General features: G+C 35.6%; 1 non-coding gene across 1 annotated transcript; it reads left to right on the top strand.

Annotated features, from left to right (window-relative positions):
• Nucleotides 1-12,130: 12,130 nt before the first annotated feature.
• On the top strand, nt 12,131-12,202 carry TRNAE-UUC (transfer RNA glutamic acid (anticodon UUC)). The gene has a single exon. It is a non-coding gene; the product is annotated as a tRNA-Glu (tRNA).
• The last annotated feature ends 2,092 nt before the right edge of the window (nt 12,203-14,294 follow it).

The following is a 14,294-nucleotide window of genomic DNA, read 5'->3' as shown; positions in this document are numbered from 1 at the left end:
AAATAAAACATCTGCTTTTCATCAAGAGGCACCATCTTACAGCTTATACTAAAATAAAGTTTTTAAGATAAAGAAATAGGAGTTATGAATAGGCAAAGATTTGTATAGGTGAAGATGCAGCCAGAAAACACTAGGAGAAATCGTTTTTTTCTTTGCTGTTATTTCTTCCTAAAATACTGTTTCCCTTTAATAAAATAAATGCCATTTGTAAGATATTATTTATTCAAATATCTTCTGCTTAAAAGAAATAAATAGTATTTTATGTTAATGCTGAAATAACTTCATAATAATGTTTCCCACTAGATTTTTAACTTTGCTTCCATGACTATTAGCCCCCATCAGTCTCTTTACAACAGTTAAGAGTTTGCCTTCAAGTTATTTTCAAGAAACATACATTCCTGATTGACAGTCATTCCCATAGAAACAGCTTTACCCCAGAGGATGCAAGTGGAAACAGTCAAAAAAGAGGAACAAAGAGCACATTTAAGAACATCTGGTATAATGTCAAGAAAATCTGTCTACAAGACAAGCAAAGTCCATCTCCTTCCCTCATCCCTGCATTGAGATGCATTAGAGGAGTAATTTACTACAAGTGGTTCAGTCAGTGGTTTATTTAACTCATAAAGCCTAGAGTTAAGAGGAAAAAAAAAAGCAAAAGAAAACATATACTTGCTCATATAAGTATATGTACATGTATATGTAAATATAATTATATGGATATAATGTCTAATAAGAGATCATTTTGAACTCTCATTTGATTTTGTTGTCATCCTTAAATATTAAATAAAATAAAATTAAATAAAAACGCTGCGACACATGTTGAATCCAAAACGGGACTTTTTACCTTGCATTCAAACTGCTAATTGCACATTCTGTACACTTGGAAATGTCACTATTTCCTCACTGTGTTGACTCCCCATCCAGAAGGCTCATGTTGATTTATTTCCCTAATAATAACTCTTTATTTGCAGAGTTAGCTTTACGAGATCAAAAATAGATTGGTTTAGTTGAAGAAACATTAATTGAGCATCTAATAAATTCTAGATAGCTGAGCTAGGCTATGGGAACACATGATTAAAAAGGCATGCTCTCTCATCTTCTCATCTGTGAGTAAAGTATGACAATGAATAGAGTGCCTAGGCCATCACTTTAGATAAAGTTCCATTGCCAATATAGTCATTGTTTATTAGGGGGTGGAAAGAGTAGGGGATGCTTACCGAGAGTTAGAGCTTTGGTGTTATCCTTTTCACAACGAAAGGTAGTCTCTCGCATAAACTGGTGAATCTCTAATGAGAAAATCTATTTAAACTATTTCTATTTTTTTAATATAAAAACATTCTACAACTTATTCTCTAACAATACAGGCAAATTTCTAATTTCTCCAAAAATAATTCTTAGATAAACAGGCCTTTTAACTAAGTCTCTCCCCCCAACACTTATTCTCATTTATCTTTTGAAATCTCAGCCTTGATGTTATTGGACAGTAAAAAGGCTGCAATGGGACCCCTGTCAAAAGACAATTTTCTTCCTTGAATGATAAGCAATGGAACATGTAAGAACAAAAAGCCAACTGATTAATAGCATGCAATTCATCTACAATTATCTTGCCCATGTTACACAGTCATTGTATAGATTGGACTAGATCATTAAATTATGTGACAGCAATCAGCCATCTAACTTTAAAAGAGGTGGGAAGAGCCAATTTAAAAACTTAATATCTCAGGATGATACAGTAGCCTGAGAAAGCCAGCCAATTTAGAGAAAATTACCATATGTACCAACCAGAATGATAGATGTGAGCCTTAGCTAAGCATTTGTCCCTGAGCTGATGATGTTTGAAATTCAGTAAAGAACTCTGTGCTTCTTCAATATGTGTTCGAGAATGGTAGTGGTCCAGGGCAGTAAACACTTAGAAAAGTGAAATACAGACTTGAGGAGGATATAAGTTTTTGTGATAACTCTCCACTCTCTATGAGTTTACTGGGAATTTGGAATCATGTTCTGAGATGAGAAGATCAAGGTTGTCTGATGTTTTTCCATGTTCAATGCTTAGTTGTGCCTCATATGCATTGTGTCTTCATTTGAAATACTTATGTATTACATATGCATTCTCCAAAATCCATAGCATGAAGTTCTCATTCAAAATGGGACCAAGAATTTTAAATAACAGTGGAAAGGTCCAATGTGAATTACTTCTACAGTTATAATGTAACTATTATTGGCAGTCAGCAGATATGACAGTAGCAAGTGAAATATTAGGAAAGTAAAACATATGTATTTCCATCTCATTCTTTCAGATAAATACATTGAAAGCATAACTTTGTACAAGGCATGGTAGTAGGCACTAGGGATTCAGAAAAATGGGGACCTAAAAGATCTCAGAAACCAGTGGGGAGACAATCTAATTTCAGTTGACTCGGATAAATGCTATGCAGTGGGAAAGAGCATACTGGGAGCAACATGATGGGAGAGAGCACACTGAAGGGAAATCTAGCACAGGCCACCTTAACAAAGAATGACATCGTGTCACAAGAAATAGTATAGTCAAGCCAACTCAGTTCTCCTAGAATAATACAGGATACATTTCAATGCATACTGTCTTAGCTCAGGCTGCCGTAACAAATCTGGGTGGTTTAAACAATGGAATTTATTTCTTACACTACTAGAGGCTGGGAAGTCCAAGATCTAGGTGATGGCTGATTTGGTTCCCAGGCAAGGGCCCTATTCCTGGCTTGCAGATGGCCAACTTCTCACCGTATCCTCACATGGCAGAGAAAGAAAGAGAGAGAGAGAGAGAGAGAGTGCTCTGGTCTCTCTCCATCTTCTTATAAGCACACTAATCCCATCAAGGGGGTGCCCCACTCTCATGATTTCATCTAAACCTAATTAGTTCCCCAAAGCCCCATCTTTATCATATTGAGGGTTAGGGGCTTCAACATATGAGTTTTAGGGAGACAAAAACGTTATTCAGTCCATAACATTCAGTTTGTGTGACAGCCTATCTTGTTTTTCTTAAATATCTATGATGATTTCCTTATATGTAAAATGACTTTTCCTTTACTTCACAAACATGCACTTGAATCTATTTTGAATGCCCACCATCAAATTATTAAACTGAATTAATGGATGTCAGAGAAGTTTGTGAGCAGTGTTCAGGGTCAGCAAGTATTTGATTTTCCACAAGACCAGCCAGACTGATGGCCAATTTCTGTTTTCTCCTGGTGAAGAGCACATTGATTATATGGCTCGATTGTGGATGTGGTGTGAGTGGGACCTGAGCAAATGTGACTTTAAGTGCTATGATTTTTTCTGAATCACTTTGACAATCTAAAGGAGAGACTCATATGCTATGATATTTTTTTTCTCCTTTACATTGAGAAGACAATCTCCCTTACAGAATTTCTGCCTTTTGAGAATTAGTAGGTAACTGACTCAAAAATCACAGCTGCTATTTTTTCTAAAACTGAAGAGAACCCAAAGTCCAGAAGACAGACCAAATACAGCATGAACATAAACCTATAAGTCTATGGATGGCTGTACAGTAAGGGACATGTGTGGTCACACATCTTTCTTTGAGTTCCATTATTTAAAAAGTTCCATTATTAAAACCTACCTATTTTTATGTAGAAAATCTCATGAAATAACTTTTAAATGATCCATGAGACTAAGCCTAACATACTCCCATTTGTACCTGCTGCTTTTTTTTTTTTTTTTTTCCGGTACGCAGCCCTCTCACTGTTGTGGCCTCTCCCGTTGCGGAGCACAGGCTCTGGACGCGCAGACCCAGCGGCCATGGCTCACGGGCCCAGCCGCTCCGCGGCATGTGGGATCTTCCCGGACCGGGGCACGAACCCGTGTCTCCTGCATCGGCAGGCGGACTCTCAACCACTGTGCCACCAAGGAAGCCCCCTGCTGCTTTTTAATGAATTAAATGGGGTGAATTTTTGGTCTAATGATAACACTGATAATAATGGTAATAACGTTCACAATTTATTAAGACTTTAAACTATGTGTCAGCTATTCTAAGTGTATCACAAGCATCATCTCACTTAGTCTTAACAATAATCTTATTGTTAGGACTGAGGCACAGGGAAAGCTAAGTAATTAACCTAAGGTCATAAAGGTAAAAAGACAAAGGGGCTTGGATTGGACACAGGCAATGTGATACCACAGATAATTCCCAACCATCATGCCACAGTAGGTGGTAACTAACTCAAAATCGCAGTTGCTCTTCTTTTTTTTTTTTAAACTGAAAAGAATCAAGATCTACAAGACAGACCAAACACAGTATGAAAATAACTATGAATCTCTGGATGATGCTCAAGTCATCACACCAAACCTAAAGCTTTTACAATTTTGAGAATCCTCTTTAAGAAGAAGGACACAAAATTATGAATACATATTTTTTTTTTTTTGTTTTGCGGCACGCGGGCCTCTAACTGTTGTGGCCTCTCCCGTTGCGGAGCACAGGCTCAGCGGCCATGGCTCACGGGCCCAGCCGGCCCGCGGCACGCGGGATCCTCCCGGACCAGGGCATGAACTCGTGTCCCCTGCATCGGCAGGCGGACTCTCAACCACTGCGCCACCAGGGAAGCCCAAATACATACATATTTATTCAGAAAGAGAAAGCTCACCAAAATACCATTTTTAAGGCAGTTGGGTATGGTAAGCATCACAAAATCTTCAAAAGTAATACTTTTCTCAATTGACCACCTGGCCTACCTCTGTAATCATTTTTCCCCTACATTTTTGGTTTGTACATTCTTTGATTGTCTCTTCATAGAACTATAATTTCTTAACTATTATAATTTTAATCTTCCTTTTAGTATATTTGACTTTTTCTTTATTGGTAGTTTAGAGAAGTTATTTTTAGGATCACAGGTCACTGTTGGTAAGAGCATGTGAACTTTTAGGGCTGTTGTCAAATTTGGGGAAACTTCTGTGAGATCCTTTTTTTTTTTTTTTTTTTAAATTTATGAGCTGTAAGATTTGGGAAAATTTTTTCACAATATAGCTTCTGATTTAGGAGATTCTGAACCTTGTTTCTCTTCCACCACTGGTATTCTTCCAGTGCCAGGGTAGCACAGGCCATGGCCATTTTGTAATATGACCTCTGAGCCCACACCTTTGGGTCCTGATGCGTGGAGAGTAGGTACAGTGGATGAGAAGCACACCTGGTGGTTGTTCTGTACCAGGATGATAGCAGAACCAAACATGGAAGTGGACTATAGCAAGATTTAACACACAAAAACAGGGGATGGCCAGTGAAGCTTGAATTTCACATGAACAACTGGTAATTTCTTTTGACATACTTACAACTAAAACCTTATCTGTTCATTATCTGAAATTCAGATTTAACTAGTGTTCTGAATTTTACCTGGCAATCTTGCAAAAAGGGCTGTGAAACACATAAACCTAACCCACTAAAACCAAATTAATGTATCAGCAACTAAACTTCCCCTGAGTAAGATCCCCAAACAGCTTATGGCCACTGTAACACCACTTGATGAAGGGGAAGGGAAATGCAGAGGAAAATGGAGGGGAAATAGGCAACAGTTTAAAGAGTTAGCAGTTTTAATTATGGTTAAACTATCCTACTTTTGTAACTTTTGGACCATGTATGCAAATATATGACTACATGAGCATGTTGCCAGAGCCCCTACCAGTACCAGGGATCCATGCAAGTGAAGAGCCCAAAAGCTCAGGTTAATTAACCTTGAAGTTAATTTGCCTCAGTTCACTGGGTCTAAAACAACTGTACTCACCCATGTCCATGTGCCATGACTATGCACGACAACTACCCAGAAAGTTCTACCAACTCAGCTTCTGAATTCTGAATGCTTTACTCTCTGAGCATTCATATATTCATATTGTTACACAGTACCTCATGCTTATTTGTTTATAATTAAAGGTCTGGTTATTTTCTGCTTCCCAGCTAGTTGTCTACATTATCTATCTATCTATCTATCTATCTATCTATCTATCTATCTATCCATCCATCCTATCCACTACATACTTTCACAACTAGATTTTAAATTCCTCCAACGCATTGTGAAAGCTTCCCTTCTTCCCCCACCTTATATGATTTCTCTGGCTACTCAAATAAGATTTAAATGGTCAAAAGGGAAAAAAATATTTAGTACAAGAATATATTGTGCTGGTTTTTTTTATAATTAGGGAGTAATATAATTTACACAAAAGGACATGGCTTCTTGTTTAGGAATCTTGCTGGATGTCTGTTTATGTGTATAAGATGAGCCCATCAGCATGTGATCTTGGGGAAGAGGGCAATATATAGAGAGAATTGAATGATTCTATATCATCATAGGAGAAGAATATTTCTACAAGCAGCCCAAGACAGAAAGAGAGGAAGGGTAAAGGAAGAAGGAGGTGTACAGAAGAACCAGGTGTGAATGGAAAGCCCAAGTTTTACGTGGAGAGGCCAAAGTTCTAAAGAGAGAAACAATCAGTGAGATGATTTTCAAGATGGGAAATGGTAATACATTTCTACGTATTCCGATGCTTAAGAATTTGTTTTACTTCACTAAGTTCTAATAACTCTTTCCTATTTACCATTCTTCCGTCAACATCAAGGGCAAACGGTAAATTTAAATGAGTGGTACTTTGGAAGTACAGAGGATGGGTAGTCTATTACAGGACAAGGTAGAACAGTAAAATAGGAAGAACCTGATTTAATTGCAAAGTTGCTATATTCTCTGAGGAAGGTTAGATGTTGGACTGGCAAGATGATTATAAGGCCCATAGAAATCTAAGGGGAAATTGAATAAAACTGTATAATGTTTGAAATGCTGCTCTGGAGCCGTAGTTTTTAACTATTTTTTAAAAAGAAAACTGGAAGCAAAGAGGTCATGAAGACATTATCAAGTGGCCAAAATGTATCAGTCTATGCCAGACTTAGCAACTGTCCATTCTCCTTCCCACCTCCTCTACCCTCTACCACCCTTAACACATTTTTTGTCCTTTATCCCTCATCCATTAATTACTTGGGTACAGCAGAGATAAAAAGGTCTCTGCTAGCTGCGTACCACTTCTAGCCATGCCTACCATACAGTGCACTCTATTCCCAACCCTGTTGAGTATCTCTGGTTTCCTCACTGCCCTTTATTTATAGAACTTCCAGCTACATTCCCAACACAGGTAAAATGTCAGGCAATGGAAACCATGCTTCCCTGCAGCCCTTTGGCCATAACATTAAAAATAAAGCACCTTTAATTTATCATGTCCTCCTTGAGTGCCCACAGCTATTTCACTTAGCAGAGCCCAGCATCCTTCTGTGGAGGGCTTGGAGCAATGTGACAAGACTATAAAATGAAGGGGTTGCACGGGTCCAGCCCTAGAATTCTGTGTTGCCATGACTCCAGCCTCCAGAGCTAAATGGTCAGCTGAGTGCAGAAGGGGACAGCCATGCTTTACTAGTATCCTGTATTAAAGGCAAGACCACTTGGCAGTTTGCATGACTCCTGGCTAAATATTTTCAACCTAAGCTGTAATATATGCTATGTTATAATATTCTAAAGCTAAAATGAAATTTTTAGAAAAGTCAAGTGTAATATTTAGTGTCTACCCTTACCCCTGCTTGAGGGTTCTTAAATTGAAGAGATAAGGGCTAGTGTAAAGGGGATGTGTGGAAGGCTTTCTTAAAAGCATTATGTGACACCTAGTGAAAAAGAACTTGAAAAAAAAATTTCTGAGAGTAATTTTATATTTATTGCACTTAATTTAACGAATTATTGCAGGAAACACATAGACAGCATTTTCCCAGTAAAATTATTATATTTAAATGAACTTTTGACAATGTATTAATTACAAGGACATGACCACATTTATTCTGCTGATCCAGTAATTACATGCATTAAAGAAATATTTATCCACAAACTATGCAGTGTACTTCAAAACAGCATTTATGGCCAAATTACATTTCCTGGATATCTGTGCCCTATTTCCAGTTACTAGTAATTTTTTTTTTTAATTTCAAGAGGAAGAGAGAATGACGAGAATTTTGAAAAATACTCTATAAATAAATGCTTACTGATGTCAAAAGACTAAAATGTAGACCATTTTAACCATAGACCTCAGAAAAATAATTGTGAGGCACCCAAATTCATGTGTTTCAGACAGAAAGAAGACAAGAACAATCACAACGTGTCAAGCTCCTCTTTGTTCCCTGCCTATCTTTACAATGAATAAAAACATAGCATAAATTGTAAACCAACATGACTTCACACTAGATAACAATAGGAGGAAAATTAATAAAACTGACATCTGTCTGAAAGATTCAAATATGCAGTTTATTTCAGAAAGCTTGAAAACGTCTATGAAATATTAGCAATCACTTCCAACACGATCAGAATCGTTCTACCTCTGTAGCAATTCGCAGATACAAACATGCTCCCCTTCACTCTGGATGTTGTAAAGAGTAGCTGAAGAGGGAGAGAAAGATATTCCTTCTTTAAGGTTTTACAGCTGGTGAGAGGCATAGCGAAATCAGAATTGAAGAACTAGCCCACTGAACTTAACCAAAGAGACTTTTTTTTTTCCCTAGTGGCATATTTTATTACACTTACCAAATAATGGAAACCCATTTCTCTATTAATGCATTCACAGAGCTTTGATAGAAAATTTACTTCCTCATGTGTCCGGAAGAGCAAGAGCTTCCCAACATTTTAACTGAGCATCCCAAACACAGCACTTTGACATTTTAATTGAGTATTTTGGAGAAAAATGCAGAATGTATCTTGAGTTTAAATTTTCTATGAAAGAAAACCCCACAATTTTTTCTAGTTGCTTATTCCAGGTAAAAAAGGAGGAAATGTTATTAAAAGCTTAGCACTTAGTGTGAAAATTAATAACAACAGTAGTAATGATAATAATAAAATAGAACACAAAATCTATTTTTTGAATGTCTTCTTTGAGCTAACATTTTATACATGTTACACCGTATCATACAATTTTTTAAAATGAGGTTAATGGCAAAATACACATCTCAACAAGATTAAAAGTAGTATAATGTATGTTATGATCTGATTAGGTTGAGGGAATCCTTAAAACATGAAAAACTACAATATATTGGGGTTTTTTCCCCACATTTGATTGAACTTCTCGGAAAATAAAATACATCATCAAACTGATGTCTGTACTTAATGTATCAGGGTATCTACTCCTCTTAAAATTCCTGTATCAATTCCCAAAAGCAATTGGTACATCTTAATACTGACAAAATAGAAGAGAGCTCTTCCTCAAATAGCTAGAAGAGACAGGCATGTAGAATTTTAAATGATGGGGGTCATCTAGGAAGTACTAGCCTTCACATAACATGTCAGATTCTATCAATGCACACAAATCTATCACCTTATTTGTTTGTTGTGGGAGTGCATCAGAACATGGCAGAAGACAGAGTACATATGAATAAGATGGTTAAAAGACCTACACCCAGAGTAGGAAGCCTCGATTTTGGTGGCCTTTCTGCTATGTCTTTCAGGTAAATTTGGGCTAGATGAACTTTAAAGTGTTTTTTAGCTCTAAATCCGACAAAGATATTTCATAAATTACAAAACACTGCTTAAATATAAGTATGCCTATTTTTTAAAAACTAACTTGTAGATATAAGACATAAGAATAGTGTATGCTTTAAGCTGTATAGACAATTCCTGCTATAAAAAAGTTTTACTCTTATTAAAACACAGAAGTATGCTCTTATAGAGATATGTCTTAAAAATATTTGTAGGCATAAAATAGCAAAGATTGTGCTTGCTGTGGGGAGAATAAAGTAGGGGAACAGAGAATAAAAGTAATAGGGCTCTCATGTCCACAACTCTATTTATGAAGATGAGAAAATCCCCACACCCACCCACCACCACCAAATAAAATTAGAATGCCCTCACTGTATTTCTGCCTGAGCTACTGTATAATCTGTTACCACTGCTGGCAGTGATTGAGAAATAATATGAATTAAAGCACGTTAGATCAAATAGATAAATGTAGGTATGGCTAAAAAGGCAAATGAAAGATTAATATAAATTATATTCATTTATTTTTAAATGCTTCATTTTGATAGCCTACTTTCTGCAAAATTATGTGCAGATGACCAGTCAGGGATAAAGTAAGAGTTTAAAAGGTATTTTAGACTACTTCTTCTTCATGTAACAAATTATACATTTATTGTTCCTGAGTCACAACTACCAATATTTTTGGCTCCCAAAGCACCTTGAAAAATTCAGTGATAAATGCTTGGCACTGACTTCATACACAAAAGTCTTCCGCATCAGCCCAAAAATCTATTTCTGTGGGTTTTGTGGTTACAGTAATTAGGCTTCCACATTTGGCTATGCCCCAAGAACCAGAGAATCTGGCCATTAGAAAACACAATTCCTAGTATAGAATCCTTCCTCTGTACAATTAGTTTAGAAAGGTGTGCTTCCCTTTCAAAAAAAGAAAATGTTAAATCATGGAGTTCTCAATCAAGGATTCCTCCTTTCTGTCACTTTCTGTCATCATCAATCATCACAATCAAAGTGAGTATATTCCAAGAAAAACAGGATTTTAATAAGAAGAAACTGATCACTAATTATATTTACACATGACATCAACAGACACAAAAAGAAAGCATACAAATTAATATATGTTTAAAATATGATAAACTTTAATACCAGTTCTTGAAAAAAGAAACACTATGAAATACTAGGCTTAATCTTTCATCAAAATCTACAGTCTATACCATGCTGATTGGTGAAACTCTAAACCAAGAACAACTGAACAGATTATATAAAAAGAATTTTAAAATACTGCTTCAGAAATTCTGATAACAGGAAAAAATCATAAAATAAAGAAGTATAAATACTGGAGAAAATGATGTGTTATTGTGTTTTATTTTGTTTTTTTCCCAGAAACTTTTCTCCACATCAACAATAACTAGTTATGTGTCAACAGCAGGAAAAAAATAAAAAGCTAAAATGGCAAAATTTAATGAATAGAATTATTCTAGAAATAATTTTAACAATGTTTGCATAGGTCCAAAATATTTTTTAAAAACAAACTTCTGTAAAAATACCAACAAATATATTTTAATAGAAGACAGAATCTAGATTTTTCTAAATCTTAGAAGAAACAAATATATAAACATTACAATTCTTCTCAAGATTTATAGGTTCAATGTGATAGAAATTATAATTTTAGTGGGCCTATATTATGCATCTTGACAAGATAATTCTGAAATCCACATGAAAGTAAATAAAATGTATTTGTGTGTGTGGTGGGAGCACATTTCAATGTAAAGAGGTTTATACCCTATACAGCTAAGGTAATTACAACAGTGAAGTAATAAATCAACAGTCAAAAGACAAACTGTTTGCCCTTATGCCCTAAAGAATGCTAAAGCAGCAAAGTCAGCTTCTCACATTTGAAACATTAGAAACTCAAATGAAAATGTCAAGAATTAAGTGTTAACGAGATAGGTATGTACCTTCCTCCCAACTCTTGCCTTTATTAAATAAATGAATGTTGAATTCCCTAACAATAGTTTTGTAAAAATAATAATAAACTCAAAGAAAAGAAATGCTGGCATGTTTAGAGTGGTTATCTAAAGGCAGGAAGATTACAGATTAGATTATGTTCTTCTTTATATATACTCCTGTAAGTTACAAATATTTTCCAATGATTATACACCTTTTTATTTAAAAAAAAAAAAAAAACTTTCCTGAAAAAAACCCCTTTTTAAACTTACCTCACCCAACTAAGTTGGTCACGCACTGTATAACTAGAGAGAAAACATTCAGACAGCCATACTATACTGTGTACCAATCCCAAATGAAGGATTTTGTTTGAAATCTTAGCCTTTGGCATTCTGAGAATTGTTATATGATGCCACACTGATATGCTGCAGTGAAGGTCCTCTCTAACAAGAACTGTAATTATGGGAAATTAAGAATTCTTCTGGATTTCCATATTTTTACCTTTAAAATGGTTTGATTATGTGATAACTAATTCATTTCTAACAGAGTTGCATCAGGTTTTCTGACTCTGGGTCTATGGTACTTGAACACATAATAAAGAAATAGAGAAACTTATTCATTGATTCACTTGCAGCAAATTGCAAATACGCAACCCTGGGAATTCCCTGGTGGTCCAGTGGTTAGGACTTGGCACTTTCACTGCCAGGGCCCAGGTTTGATTCCTGGTCAGGGAACTAAGATCCCGTAAGCCACTTGACACAGCCAAATTAAAAAAAAAAAGAGAGAGAGAGAGAAAAGAGAGAGAAGTTAAGGAAACAATCCCATCTACCATCACAACAAAAAGAATACAATATCTAGGAATAAACCTACCTAAGGAGACAAAAGACCTGTACTCAGAAACCTATAAGACACTGAGGAAAGAAATCAAAGATGACAAAAGCAGATGGAGAGATGTACCATGTTCTTGGATTGGAAGGATCAATACTGTGAAAATGACTATACTACCCAAAGCAATCGACAGATTCAATGCAGTCCCTATCATATTACCAATGGCATTTTTCACAGAATTAGAACAAAATTTTACAATATGTATGGAAACACAAAAGACCCCAAACAGCCAAAGCAATCTTGAGGAATAAAAATGGAGCTGGAGGAATCAGGCTCCCTGACTTCAGACTACATTACAAAGCTACAGTCATCAAAACAGTATCATATTGCACAGAAACAGAAATATAGATTAATGGAACAGGATAGAAAAGTCAGAGATAAACCCACACACCTATGGTCAACTAATCTATGACAAAGGAGGCAAGGATATACAATGGAGAAAAAACAGTCTCTTCAATAAGTGGTGCTGGGAAAACTGGACAGCTACATGTAAAAGAATGAAATTAGAACACTCCCTAACACCATAAGCAAAAATAAACCCAAAATGGATTAGAGACCTAGATGTAAGACTGGACACTATAAAACTCTTAGAGGAAAACATAGGCAGAATACTCTTTGAGATAAATCACAGCAAGATCTCTTTTGATCCATTGCCTAGAAGTAATGGAAATAAAAACAAAAATAAACAAATGGGATCTAATTAATCTTAAAAGCTTTTGCACAGCAAAGGAAACCATAAACGAAATGAAAAGACAACCCTTGGAATGGGAGGAAATATTTGCAAATAAAGCAAATGGCAAGGGATTAATCTCCAAAATATACAAACAGCTCATGCAGCTTAATAGCAAAAAAACAAATAAACCAATCAAAAAAAATGGGCAGAAGATCTAAATAGACATTTCTCCAAAGAAGACATACAGATGGCCAAAAAGCACATGAAAATATGCTCAACATCACTAATTATTAGAGAAATGTAACTCAAAACTACAATGAGGTATGACCTCACAGTGGTGAGAATGGAGATCATCAAAAAATCTACAAACAATAAATGCTGGAGAGGGTGTGGAGAAAAGGGAACCCTCCTACACTGTTGGTGGGAATGTAAGTTGGTACAGCCATTATGGAGAACAGTATGGAGGTTTCTTACAAAACTAAAAATAGAACTACCATATGACCCAGCAATCCCACTACTGGGCATATACCCTGAGAAACCTATAATTCAAAAAGAGTCATGTACCACAATGTTCACTGCAGCCCTATTTACAATAGCCAGGACATGGAAGCAACCTGAACATCCGTCGACAGAAAAATGGATAAAGAAGATGTGGTGTGTATATATATATATATATATATATATATATATATATATATATATATATAATGGAATATTACTCACCCATAAAAAAGGAAAATGCCATTTGCAGCAACATGGATGAACATAGAGATTGTCATACTGAGTGAAGTAAGTCAGACACAGAAAGACAAATATATGATACTGCTTATATGTGGAATCTAAAAAAAAAGTCATAAATGAACTTATTTATACAACAGGAGTAGAGTCACAGAGATAGAAAACAAACTTATGGTTACCAGAAGATGGGGGGAGAGGGATAAACTGGGAGATTGGGACTGACATATACACACTACTATATATAAAATAGATAACTAATAAAGACCTACTGTATAGCAGAGGGAACTCTACTTAATACTCTGTAATGGCCTATATGGGAAAAGAATCTAAAAAAAAAATAAAACAGTGGACATATGTATATGTATAACTGATTCACTTTGCTGTACACCTGAAACTAATACAACATTGTAAATCAACTGTACTCCAATAAAAAACTAAAAGAAATAATAAAGCAAATACACAACCCAGTTAAGTGGATTACCTGAGTCTATTCTTTTAACTAAATAACCTATTTTCTGAGTAAGCTA

Source organism: Globicephala melas, chromosome 7 (genome assembly GCF_963455315.2).
Source record: "Globicephala melas chromosome 7, mGloMel1.2, whole genome shotgun sequence".
Classification (NCBI taxonomy): domain Eukaryota; kingdom Metazoa; phylum Chordata; class Mammalia; order Artiodactyla; family Delphinidae; genus Globicephala; species Globicephala melas.
The sequence above is the reverse complement of the archived record's forward strand: the minus strand, read 5'-3'. Positions and strand labels throughout refer to the sequence as shown.